Genomic DNA, 10,657 nt, shown 5'->3' with positions numbered 1-10,657 from the left:
AGCCTAGGCCTGCACAGGGTCAGGATCATCCATATCACTGTCTTCCACCTCCGCATCTTGTCCCACTGGAAGATCTTCAGGGGCAGTAACATGCATGGAGCTGTCATCTCCTATCCTAACAGTGTCCTCTTCTGGAATACCTCCTGGAGGACCTCCTGAGGCTATTTTACAGTTAACAATTTTTTATAAGTAGAAGGAGTACACTCTAATAATAAAAAGTATAGTATAATATAGTAAACACACAAACCAGTAGCATAGTCATTTATTATCTTATCAAGTATTATGCACTGCACATAATTATATGTGCTATACTTTTATGCAACTGACAGTGCAGTAGGTTTGTTTACACCAGAAACAATGTGAATGGTTGTTTATCATCACAACACATAAATGATGCATTGCACTATGACTTTATGAGGGCTACGATGTCACTAGGCAATAGTAATTTTTCAGCTCCATTTTAATCTCATGGGACCCCATTGTATATGTAGCCCATCATTGACTTAATCATCATTGTGCGGCACATGACTGTAATTGAGAGATGATTAAAGTATACAGAGGATGTGCATAGGTTATATGCAAATACTGTGCCATTTTATACCAGGGACTTGAGCATCCTCAGATTTGGGTATCTGTGGGAGGTCCTGGAACCAATCCCCCACGGAAATCAAGGGACAATTGTACTATGTTCCAGTGTTCAGTTCCATTTAATCTTCATTCTGCTCTGCTACATTTTCAACCTCTTCAGGCCAAAAGCCCTGAATTCTCTGCCTAGTCCTCTTTTCTCCAGGTAGAGACCCAGAAGTCCATTTGGGGAAGATCTGTCAGAAGGTTAAGGAGTGGCAGCTTGTATGGCTATGATGGACATCAGAGGGACACAGGATTTCTCTCCTAGCCTTTATTTCTAAGTAGACCCTTTTCAGAAGCACCCTCCACCCCAGATGAGTTTTTCAAGTCCTAGTCCTGATGTCTAACTAATCCCTTTTCCCTGGACTATGTGAGCCGACTGGGCTACAGAGCTAGGCAGCAACCAGCCAAATCTCTTCTTAGTCACAGATACATGTGGCACAACAAGGCAGGTGCCTCGGTGTCCAGGTGGGCAGGCTGTGTTCATACCTCATTTGGAATCAAAGAGCAGCTGTCTTGGGCCCCCAGGCTGTTGGTCTCTAAATCAGTGGGGCCCCCATTAGATCCCACACAAGATGGCAGTCATCAATAATTAAGCTCCACTGAGTTCCTGTGGGACTGAGGTCTGATGATTTCTTGAGGACACTTCCCTTATCACACTGATCTTTCTGAAGATGAATTTTATCATCGGTTATGTGTCAGGTAGGACTCTTCTGGTTGCAAGTGATTTTTTAAAAATTCTAATCGGCTTAAGCAAAAAACGGCACATGAAACTAAAAAGGACCAGGGACAGCCAGCTTCAGGCAAAGCTTCACACTAGGCTCAAAGAATGACATCGCCCAGCCTAGCTGTGCCTCTGCTCTACTCTGTCTCTGTTGGCTTCAATCTCAGACTTCACATCTATGGAAAAATGGCTACCAGCAATTCCAAGCTTCATCTTCCCAGATACATGTCCAATGGGAAAAGAACAAGTCTCTTCCCCAATGCTCAGGATCAATTCCTGGAATTCACTCAGAAAGCCCACTCTTGGGCCATGTACCTGTCCCTGAACTAATCACCACAGTCACAGTGATGGAACAGGACACATTCCCAACACATCCAAGCTGTGCTGTCCTCTAAAGTCTGGCCACCAAGGCAGCAGCAACCTCGAGTCCCAGTCTCTGAGTCAAACCAACCTGCCCATGTCCACTTCCAGGTCTCAGCTTCTAAAGAACTCTTTGTCCTCCCATCTTTTTTTTCCCTGGGCTGTCCACCCAGAGGCTACCTCTCTGAGCCTGTTGGCCAGCTGGCCCTCCCTGGTTCTTGATATAACCTACTCCTCGGTGCCCTCTCTTCCACCTCCAAGTTTAGGCCTGAACTCAGGAACTGGAAAATCATCTTTCAAAGCCCTGAGTCTGTTAGCACCAGGCAGCCAGAATTCCTAGAGAAAGACAGAGCTTCCCTGTGCTCAGATGCCCAGAGTGTGCCCCTGCCAGGTTGCCTGGCACAGGAGACCAGCTGGGGTTCCAGATGAGGCATGTGAAGAACTGGTAAGACAGAGGGCAGAACAAGAGCCATTCAGGAAACAAAACCTCTCATCCAGCTTCCTCCTAGATGGTACAGACTGTGAAGGGCCTTAAATGCTATGTCAAGGAGCTGAGACTTGATCCAACGGGAGGTGAAGAGTAGTCAAAACGCTTGCTGGATGGATGAATGGATGGATGAACAGACAAACAAGTAACCTTGGCTCCGAGATGGAAAGTGACTAGCCCCATATCACACAGGAAGAAAGTGGCAGAAACAGGACCAAACTCCAGGCCTACCTGTGCCCATCCTAGGGCTCTAGTATCAGCCCAGGCTGCCTCCATCTCAACAGAGCAGCCTGGGAACCCTGGATATTATCAGCCACTTCTCAGAGGCTCCAGACCTGGGCTTCTGAGCTTGGAGCAAAAGCAGAGGCTGGGCATTAGAAATGTGGAGTATAGGAAATTTTAGGAAGGCTCGAGCTGGTGCCTAAAGTTGAGGCTGGGGATTTGGAGTAAGACTGAATTCTCTGTGAGGTAGAAGAGGGGCAGAGGGAGCCTGCTTGAAGCTCAGCTGCTCTGGGAGAGTCCAGCCAGACCCCCAGAGGGTAGCCCATCCCTGACAAAGCCCAGAACTCAGCAGGAGGGGACCATGACTCCTGGGGAAGAGTTGCGAGGAGATGAGGGGTGTTATCTTTGGTTTCCAAAGGCCTTGCCAGTGTTCCTGATGAGCCTGGCACTTTGCCCCAGGGCACAGAGCTGTAATTTAGAGACAGCAGGGACTGGGATCCAGGGTGGAGGGGAAGAACCCTTCTGGCCCTTGGTTTAGGGGAGGCTGAAACTACTTTAGGGCAGGATAAGTCAGGATATCAGAGGTGAAGAAAGATCCAGAATTTTCATGAGAGCAAGAACTTTGCTGTCTGGCTCACCATTGTATCTCCAGTGCCTGGAACAAACCCTGACACATAATAGTTCCTCAATAAATATTTGTTGAATTAATAATGAACCCTTGCTGAGGGGGAGGGAGCAATTTTTCACTCCCTTTTGCTGCCCACAATTTCCTCTCTACTGGATCTCCAGCATATAGTAAAAAGTCAGTGTGGAGTCAAGTCAGCACATTTACAGTGTGCTGACTTGTTGGCTGAGGACTTTCTGTGCCCAGAGTGGCTGCACATCCCAACTAGAACAGTTTACCCTTAGCTCCATCAAACATATTTGATGGATACAAAAAGTATGAGGCTGGAAATCAAGAAATTTAGGTCCTAGGTGCAGCCCACTGTTTATCAGTGACAAATGTGAAAAAACTTTCAGAACGTCTTCACAATTAATTCTCCTCTTGTTATGCCCATTTGGTAGATGTGAAAGCTAAGTTGAGGCTAGCACTAGATCACACAGCCTCGGAGTGGCAGAGCAAGCCTGACATCCCAGGAACTTGCAACTATCAGTAGCTTCTTTCCCCTCTCTGTGCCTGTTTTCTCACCTGCATTATTGAGGCTTCCAAAGACAGTCCCGGATCTCCTATGGTAGAGGCAGGAGGCGACTGTCCAAGCACCCCGCCACGCCCGCTAAAGGCTGGTCCAGCTTAAATGTACTACAGAGAGGGGTCCACAGGGCAAGATCAGGCCACAGTGGGTGTCTGGGGCTGCTTGGGCCCAGCACATCTGAGGCCATCATTCGTTTGGATCTTTCTATTACCTTTTCCTGGAACAGAGTAGAAGACTGGAAAGGACTTTTCAGGAGAAGTGAGAGGTGAGGTTAAAAAGGCAGGAAAGAAAGAAGAGGGAAAACAAAGGTAGAGAAAGATACACTAGTGGCCAACAGGTACAATAAAAGATAAATCAAAATCACAATGCAAATCAAAACCACAATGAGCGATCACCTCATACCTGTTAGGCTGGCTATTATCAAAAAGACAAGAGATAACAAGGGTTGGCAAGGATGTAGATAAAAGGGAACCCTTGTATACTGTTGGCGAGAATGTAAATTGGTACAACCATTATGGAAAACAGTATGGAGATTCCTCAAAAAGTTACAAATAGAACTACCATATGATCTGGCAATCCTACTATTGGGTATATACCTAAAGGAAATGAAATCACCACCTTGTAAAGATAGCTGCACTCCCATGTTCATTGCAGCATTATTCAAAACTGCCAAGATATGAAAACAACCGAAGTGTCCATCAAGAGATAAAAGGATAAAGAAATCATGATGTATATGTATAAATATGTGTGTGTATATATATTTCTTTGTGTATATATAAACATATATGTGTGTTACATATATTTATATATAAATGTAAACACACATAAAGAAATATTATTCAGTCTTGAAAAGAAAGCAATCCTGTCATTTGTAACAACATAGATGAACCTGAAGAACATTATGCTGAGTAAAATAAACCAGACACAGAAAGAAAGAAAAACACTGGCAGGGTGCGGTGGCTCACGCTTGTTATCCCAGCACTTTGGGAGGCCGAGGCAGGCAGATCACGAAGTCAGGAGATCGAGACCACGGTGAAACCCCGTCTCTACTAAAAATACAAAAAATTAGCCGGGCGTGGTGGCGGGCACCTGTAGTCCCAGCTACTCGGAGAGGCTGAGGCAGGAGAATGGCATGAACCTGGGAGGCGGAGCTTGCAGTGAGCTGAGATCGCGCCACTGCACTCCAGCCTGGGTGACAGAGCGAGACTCCGTCTCAAAAAAAAAAAAAGAAAGAAAGAAAAACACTGCATGATTTCACTTACACATGAATCTTAAAAAAACTGAATACATACAAACAGAAGAATGATGATTGATGGGAGGGACTGGACAGATGTAGGTCAAAGGGTTGAAATATGCAGTTGTATAGGATGAATAAGACTAGAGATTCAATGGACAGCATGAGGACTATAGTTAATATTGTATTGCATACTGGAAATTTGCTAAGAGAGTAGATTTTAGGTACTCTTACCAAAAAAAAGGAAGAAAGGTGACTATGTGAGATGATGGATATGTCAATTTCCTCGGCCATAGCAACTGCTTCGGCTACTGATAGAAAGAAACTACTGATAGTTGCACAGCAAGTTCCTGCCTATGTACATTATGCATACATACGTACATTAAAACATCATGTTACATGCTTTAAGAAAGGAGGGAAAGTTAGCACTCCCCTTGACAATGATGGAAGAGGCCCTGCAGCCTGACAACATGCATACAGTTAAGGCATCGTCACCTACTTCAAGGCAACTAACCATCCTTTTTAAAAACACAAAAGGTTTGGTTTGAGGGAGCTTCCTGGTAGCTGAACACCTGAAGGCTCCTGGAGGGTGGTGCATCCAGAGACGGCATGGAGCCCCTCGCCTCTTCCCACATCTCTTGCCTTAGGCATCTATTCCATCCATCTAGCTATTGTTCATCTGTATTCTTTGTAATATCCTCTATAATAAATTGGTAAACATTTTTTTAAATTATGTCCTACACTGGCTCCTTTGTAAACCCACTGGCAGGAGTGTCCCACTCAGGACCTAACAGTTCAACACCCATAGCAGGGCTGCAATCAGCTGTACCAGACTCAGGGGACCCATGGATGACAGATAAGCCTGTCCCCCAGGAAGTCCAGTCTCCTGGTTGGGGGTGGGGGTAGCAAGCACACACAGTCACCAGCAATCCAGCCTGCAAAGTGCTTTGAGGAGGCAAGCCCAGGGGCTGTGAGAGCAGGGAGGAGGAAGTGACTGGCTCTGCTCTCGAGGTCACAGAAGGACGAGATCCTGGGGCGGGATGCCAAGCCTGTGTGTGAAGGAGGATGGACTGTTCTAGCCCCAGGGAAGAGCATATACAGAGGCACTGGGCATGGTCACCCTGAGGAAGCAACTGTTCCTGTGGGAAGACCCTTAGTGATCACAGCCTCCATCCTTCCCCTGATTTCCCTGCTTTTGCTTAGCCTACCTTTGAGACTCTGCATGCCCTCAGCCTCTGACCTCTCCCAGTTCTCCTCCTGCAGGGGCCTATGGTCAGCCATGCACCCTCTGGCCTCCCTGACTTTCAGTCCCCTCTTCCCTGATCCCAAACCATTTGCCCACGAGGACTTCAGGAGAGTGTCTTCCATGAGAAGCCTGGCCCCACTGCAGAGTCAGGCTTTCCATCTTCCGGGGAGCCTTCCTGTAGACCCTTATTCAACCCAGGTGTCTCCCCACTTCTCTGGCCAACAAGCTACCCTTCTTTTCTCCCCTGAGCCCCCAAAGCCTCTTTTGCCAAGCTCAGCATTTCCAGAATAGCCTCTCCCTGTAGCAACAGGCAGTGGTCATTTAGTTTCCACTCCCTCCATTTCTCTTCCTTCCACTCCAAATCCACACTCTCTCATCTCCCATTCTTTCCTCCTGACTTCCCTCTCCAGCCTTACCCATCTCCTGTCCATGCTCCACCCAACTATGAGAGAGGACTATCTGATACACAAATTTGTCCATGTCACCCATGCTTAAAATGCTTTCTAACTCCCTATCATTCACAGGGGTAAATCCAGACTCCTCAGATGGCATGTGAAGCCCCCCACACTCTCTCCAGCGGCATTCTGTACCTGTCCCTCACACACCCTAAGATCCAGCCCCTTCCTGCTTCTTGGCCTATCGCGACCTGCCCTGCATTTTATCACATCTGTCACATCCTGAAGCAGCTGCAAGGTTGAGAAAGACTGGAGGGAGAGGGATTAAACACTGGGCACATAACCCACAGAATAGCAGTCTTGGCATTTTGGGGGTCACCTACCTTTTTTTAGTGTCTATTAGAAGCCATAGGTTCCCTTCCTAGAAAAATGAATATAATAATGTACCTAAGCACAAATTTTATACCACATGTCTGGGAAGTTACGGATCTTTCCCTTGCAGTCTGATATGGTTTGGCTGTGTTCCCCCCAACAAATCTCATCTTGAATTATGGTTTCTATAATCCCCACGTGTCATAAGAGGGACCAGGTGGAGATAATTGAATCATGGGGCAGTTCCCCCATACTGTTCTTGTGCTAATGAGTGAGTCCTCATGAGATCTGATGGTTTTATAAGGAGCTTTTCTCCCTTTTGCTCGGCACTTCTCCTTGTTACTGCCACGTGAAGAAGGATGTGTTTGCTTCCCTTTCTGCCATAACTGTAAGTTTCCTGAGGCCTCCCCAGCCCTGCAGAACTATGAGTCAATGAAACCTCTTTCCTTTATAAATGATCCAGTCTCGGGTATGCCCTTATAGTGGCGTGAGAACGGACTAATACACAGTCCATCCATGAACCCAGCTTTTAAAAGTCCTGCTCCAGAGAGCAGGCAGGAACTGTGGAAGCTGACCTAGCCATGCCTTGCAGATCCTTGTGCCACCAATAACCAGCATGGATCTGAAACTGAGTTGGTGTCCATAAGAACTTGTGGAACTGAGCTGAATTCAACAGAAGGCAGGAGCTGCCTCAGAGAGAGAGGAGCCAGGGGCTCAAGATACAAGGAGAGCCGAGAAGCTCAGGTAGAACTTCCCGCAGGTATAGCTCATGGGGTTACCATCCAACGGTGGGCTTGCTGATAAAGGAAAACAGGTGAATTCCAGGCAGCCACTGGGAAAAAGTCGCCCTGTCCAGGTTTCAGCTCAGGTCTGCCTCTTTGAAGCTGGCGCCAGTAGGTGACCAGGCCTGACCACATCCCTGCATACCTAAGAGGCATTACAAACCCGATTGCCCACCTTCACCCTCCGCCAGCTGTTGCTTCTCCCATCTCAGTTAACGAAAGCACCACTCAACAAATTGCTTAGACAAAAACCCAGGAATCTTCCTTCATTCCTCTTTCCTTCATCTGCCACATCCAATTCATCAAAAAGGCCTGTCATTTTAACCTCCAAAAATGCACCAAATTTACCTTTTCTTCATCTGCACTGTTGTCACACTGATCCAAGCCACCATCATCTCTGGCTTGGGTGACGTCTCCAACAAGGCATCCTGCTTCCACTCTTGCCCTGTGTGGTCCATTCTCTACATGGCAGCCAGAGTGACCTTTTATAAAATGTGAGATTATAGCATTCTACCACTACAGACTTTCCAACAGCTTCCTTGAAATTAGAATCAAGTCCCAGGATTCTAACCATGACCTGCAAGACCCCCATGACCTGGCCCCTCTCTTTCTCTCTGACTTCACCTCATGCAACTCTCCCTCTTCCACTGCACACCTAGCAAACGGCCTTCTTTCTGGCCCCCAAGAAGTCACATGCTCAGGGCCTTTGCACTTGCTGACTCCCCTGCTCCCCAGATCTGTGCATGACTGATTCCCGCGCAACCCTCATTCTCAGTTCAAATGGCACCTCCTCAGAAATGTGAGACCCCATCATTACCAATCCCATTGTCCTGTCTTATTTTCTTCATAGTATTTATCACGGGCTGAAATATTTTTGTTTATTTGTTCATATGATTGACTGACTTCCAACTGGAATGTAAGCTCCATGTGAATAGGGACTGATTTCTCTCTTTTTAGTCGTGGAGCTCAGAATAAATGAAGTGACAAAAGGGAAGAATTAGGTATGACTCAGGGCCCCAGGGATATGGGTTTGGGGTAAGGGTCAGGCCAGGGCAGGGCCAGAACAAGGCAGAATAAGGGGCTCGGGCACCCCCGCCCAGTCCTTCCTGATGGGGCCCTACTGCTCACTGGTGTGACTTGCCGCAGGAGGACTCCACCAGAGGCATGAATGAGATAAGGCACCTTGGCAGTTCCTCCTAATTCTAAGAGACTGCAGCTACTGGACTGTTCACCAGCATGTATATTGCTGCCAGGGTGAGTCCCCGGGATAGTTAATTCTATGCACTAGGCTATGGTGGCCAGTTGTTTAATCAAACACCAGTCTAGACGTTGTTTTTGGTGTTTAGAAGGTGTTTTTGGCATGTAATTAACATTCAAATCAGTAGACTTTAAGTAAAGCAGATTACACTCTATACTGTCGTGGGCCTTAGCTCATCAGTTTAAGGCCTTAAGAGCAAAGACTGAGAGTTCTTGAAACAGAAGGAATTCAGCCTCAAGACTGCAATATAGGAATTTCCTGAGTTTCCAGCCTGCCAGCTTTCCCTACAAATTTCAGACTAGCCAACCCCACAATCATGGGAGCCAGGTCCCTAAAATAAACTCTCTTTCTCTCTCCTTCCCTCTCTCTCCCTCGCTTCCCCCCTCCCTTTCTCTTCCTCCCTTACGTATGTGTGTATCTATACACTCGATAGGATATACATCCAATAGGGTGGATGGGTAGATATCTTACTGGTTCTGTTTCTCTAGAGAGCCCTGACTAATAATACACTCCTTTCCTCTACTTCATCTGCAGAGAAGGAAGTAGCCTCAGGTGTCTTCCAGGGAAAATCAAATCAGAGTGAGGTCACTGTGAACGTCCCAGAAGTGTCATGGCTCTCTTCTCAAACATGAAGGGCCCCAGGGTACCAGCCTGTGCATCATCCTGCGAGCCTGTCCTGCAACCCTTCCAGGAATAGCCTGGCTTGTGGCCTAATGCTCAGGCGGTCCCCTGCACTGATGAGATAATACTATCAGAAAATGAATCTAGTTTTAAAAGAATGTTGATAAATGCGGCAAACATGCACTCAACAGATTACATATCAATGCTAAAGAGTCACCAAAGCCTCTCTTCTCGTCAGATGTAGTCATTCATTCACCCACTCAACAAATATTTATTGAAAGTCTGCATGTGCCAGACATTCTTCTAGGCATCGGGAATGCAGCAGCAAACAAAACAGTGACATTCAGGCAGAGAGAGATGGACAGTAAAGAGATTGATACAGAATACATTATGTGGTGGTGATAAAGAGTTACGAAGAAAAAATGAATCATGGTAAGGGGAGTAGGGGGTATGAGTGAAGAAAGTGTCTAATTGGCTGGGCACTGTGGCTCACTCCTGTAATCCCAGCACTTTGGGAGGCTGAGGCGGGCAGATCACGAGGTCAGGAGATCGAGACCATCCTGGCTAACACGGTGAAACCCCGTCTCTACTAAAAAAACACAAAAAATTACCCGGGCGCGGTGGCGGGCGCCTGTAGTCCCAGCTACTCGGGAGGCTGAGGCAGGAAAATGGCGTGAACCCGGGAGGCGGAGCTTGCAGTGAGCCGAGATAGCGCCACTGCACTACGGCCTGGGCAAAAGAGCGAGATTCTGTCTCAAAAAAAAAAAAAAAAGAAAGTGTCTAATTGATGTGGGGTGTGTGGAGAAAGCCTCTTTGTTAAGGGAGCCTCCAAACGGAGGCCTAAAAGGAGGGAGGGAGTGAGCCAGGCAGCACTGTGCGAGAAGAGCATCCCAACAGAGGGCCCAGCAGATGTGAAGCCGCGTGGCATGGCACACTGGCATCTTCCAGGAACAAGGAGGCCAGTGCGGCCGGAATAGAGTACACAAAAGAGAGTCCAGAGAAGGGGAGTACTAACTCCATAAAACTCATAAGAGGTAGAGAGAAAAGAAAGGGACAGGGGTGGTTTTACTTCCAGCACTTCTGTGCCAGCCACTCCTAGGCCACATACGCCCCAAAGAGGCCTCCGCGATTGAATT

General features: G+C 47.2%; 1 non-coding gene across 1 annotated transcript; it reads left to right on the top strand.

Moving 5' to 3' along the window:
- The first annotated feature begins 5,246 nt into the window (after positions 1–5,246).
- Positions 5,247–5,372, top strand: LOC115830560. The gene has a single exon (XR_004026109.1). It is a non-coding gene; the product is annotated as a U6atac minor spliceosomal RNA (small nuclear RNA).
- The last annotated feature ends 5,285 nt before the right edge of the window (positions 5,373–10,657 follow it).

The sequence above is a fragment of the Nomascus leucogenys genome, chromosome 15, assembly GCF_006542625.1.
Source record: "Nomascus leucogenys isolate Asia chromosome 15, Asia_NLE_v1, whole genome shotgun sequence".
In the NCBI taxonomy this organism is placed as follows: Eukaryota; Metazoa; Chordata; class Mammalia; order Primates; family Hylobatidae; genus Nomascus; species Nomascus leucogenys.
This window is presented reverse-complemented; position numbering and strand designations above follow the sequence as displayed.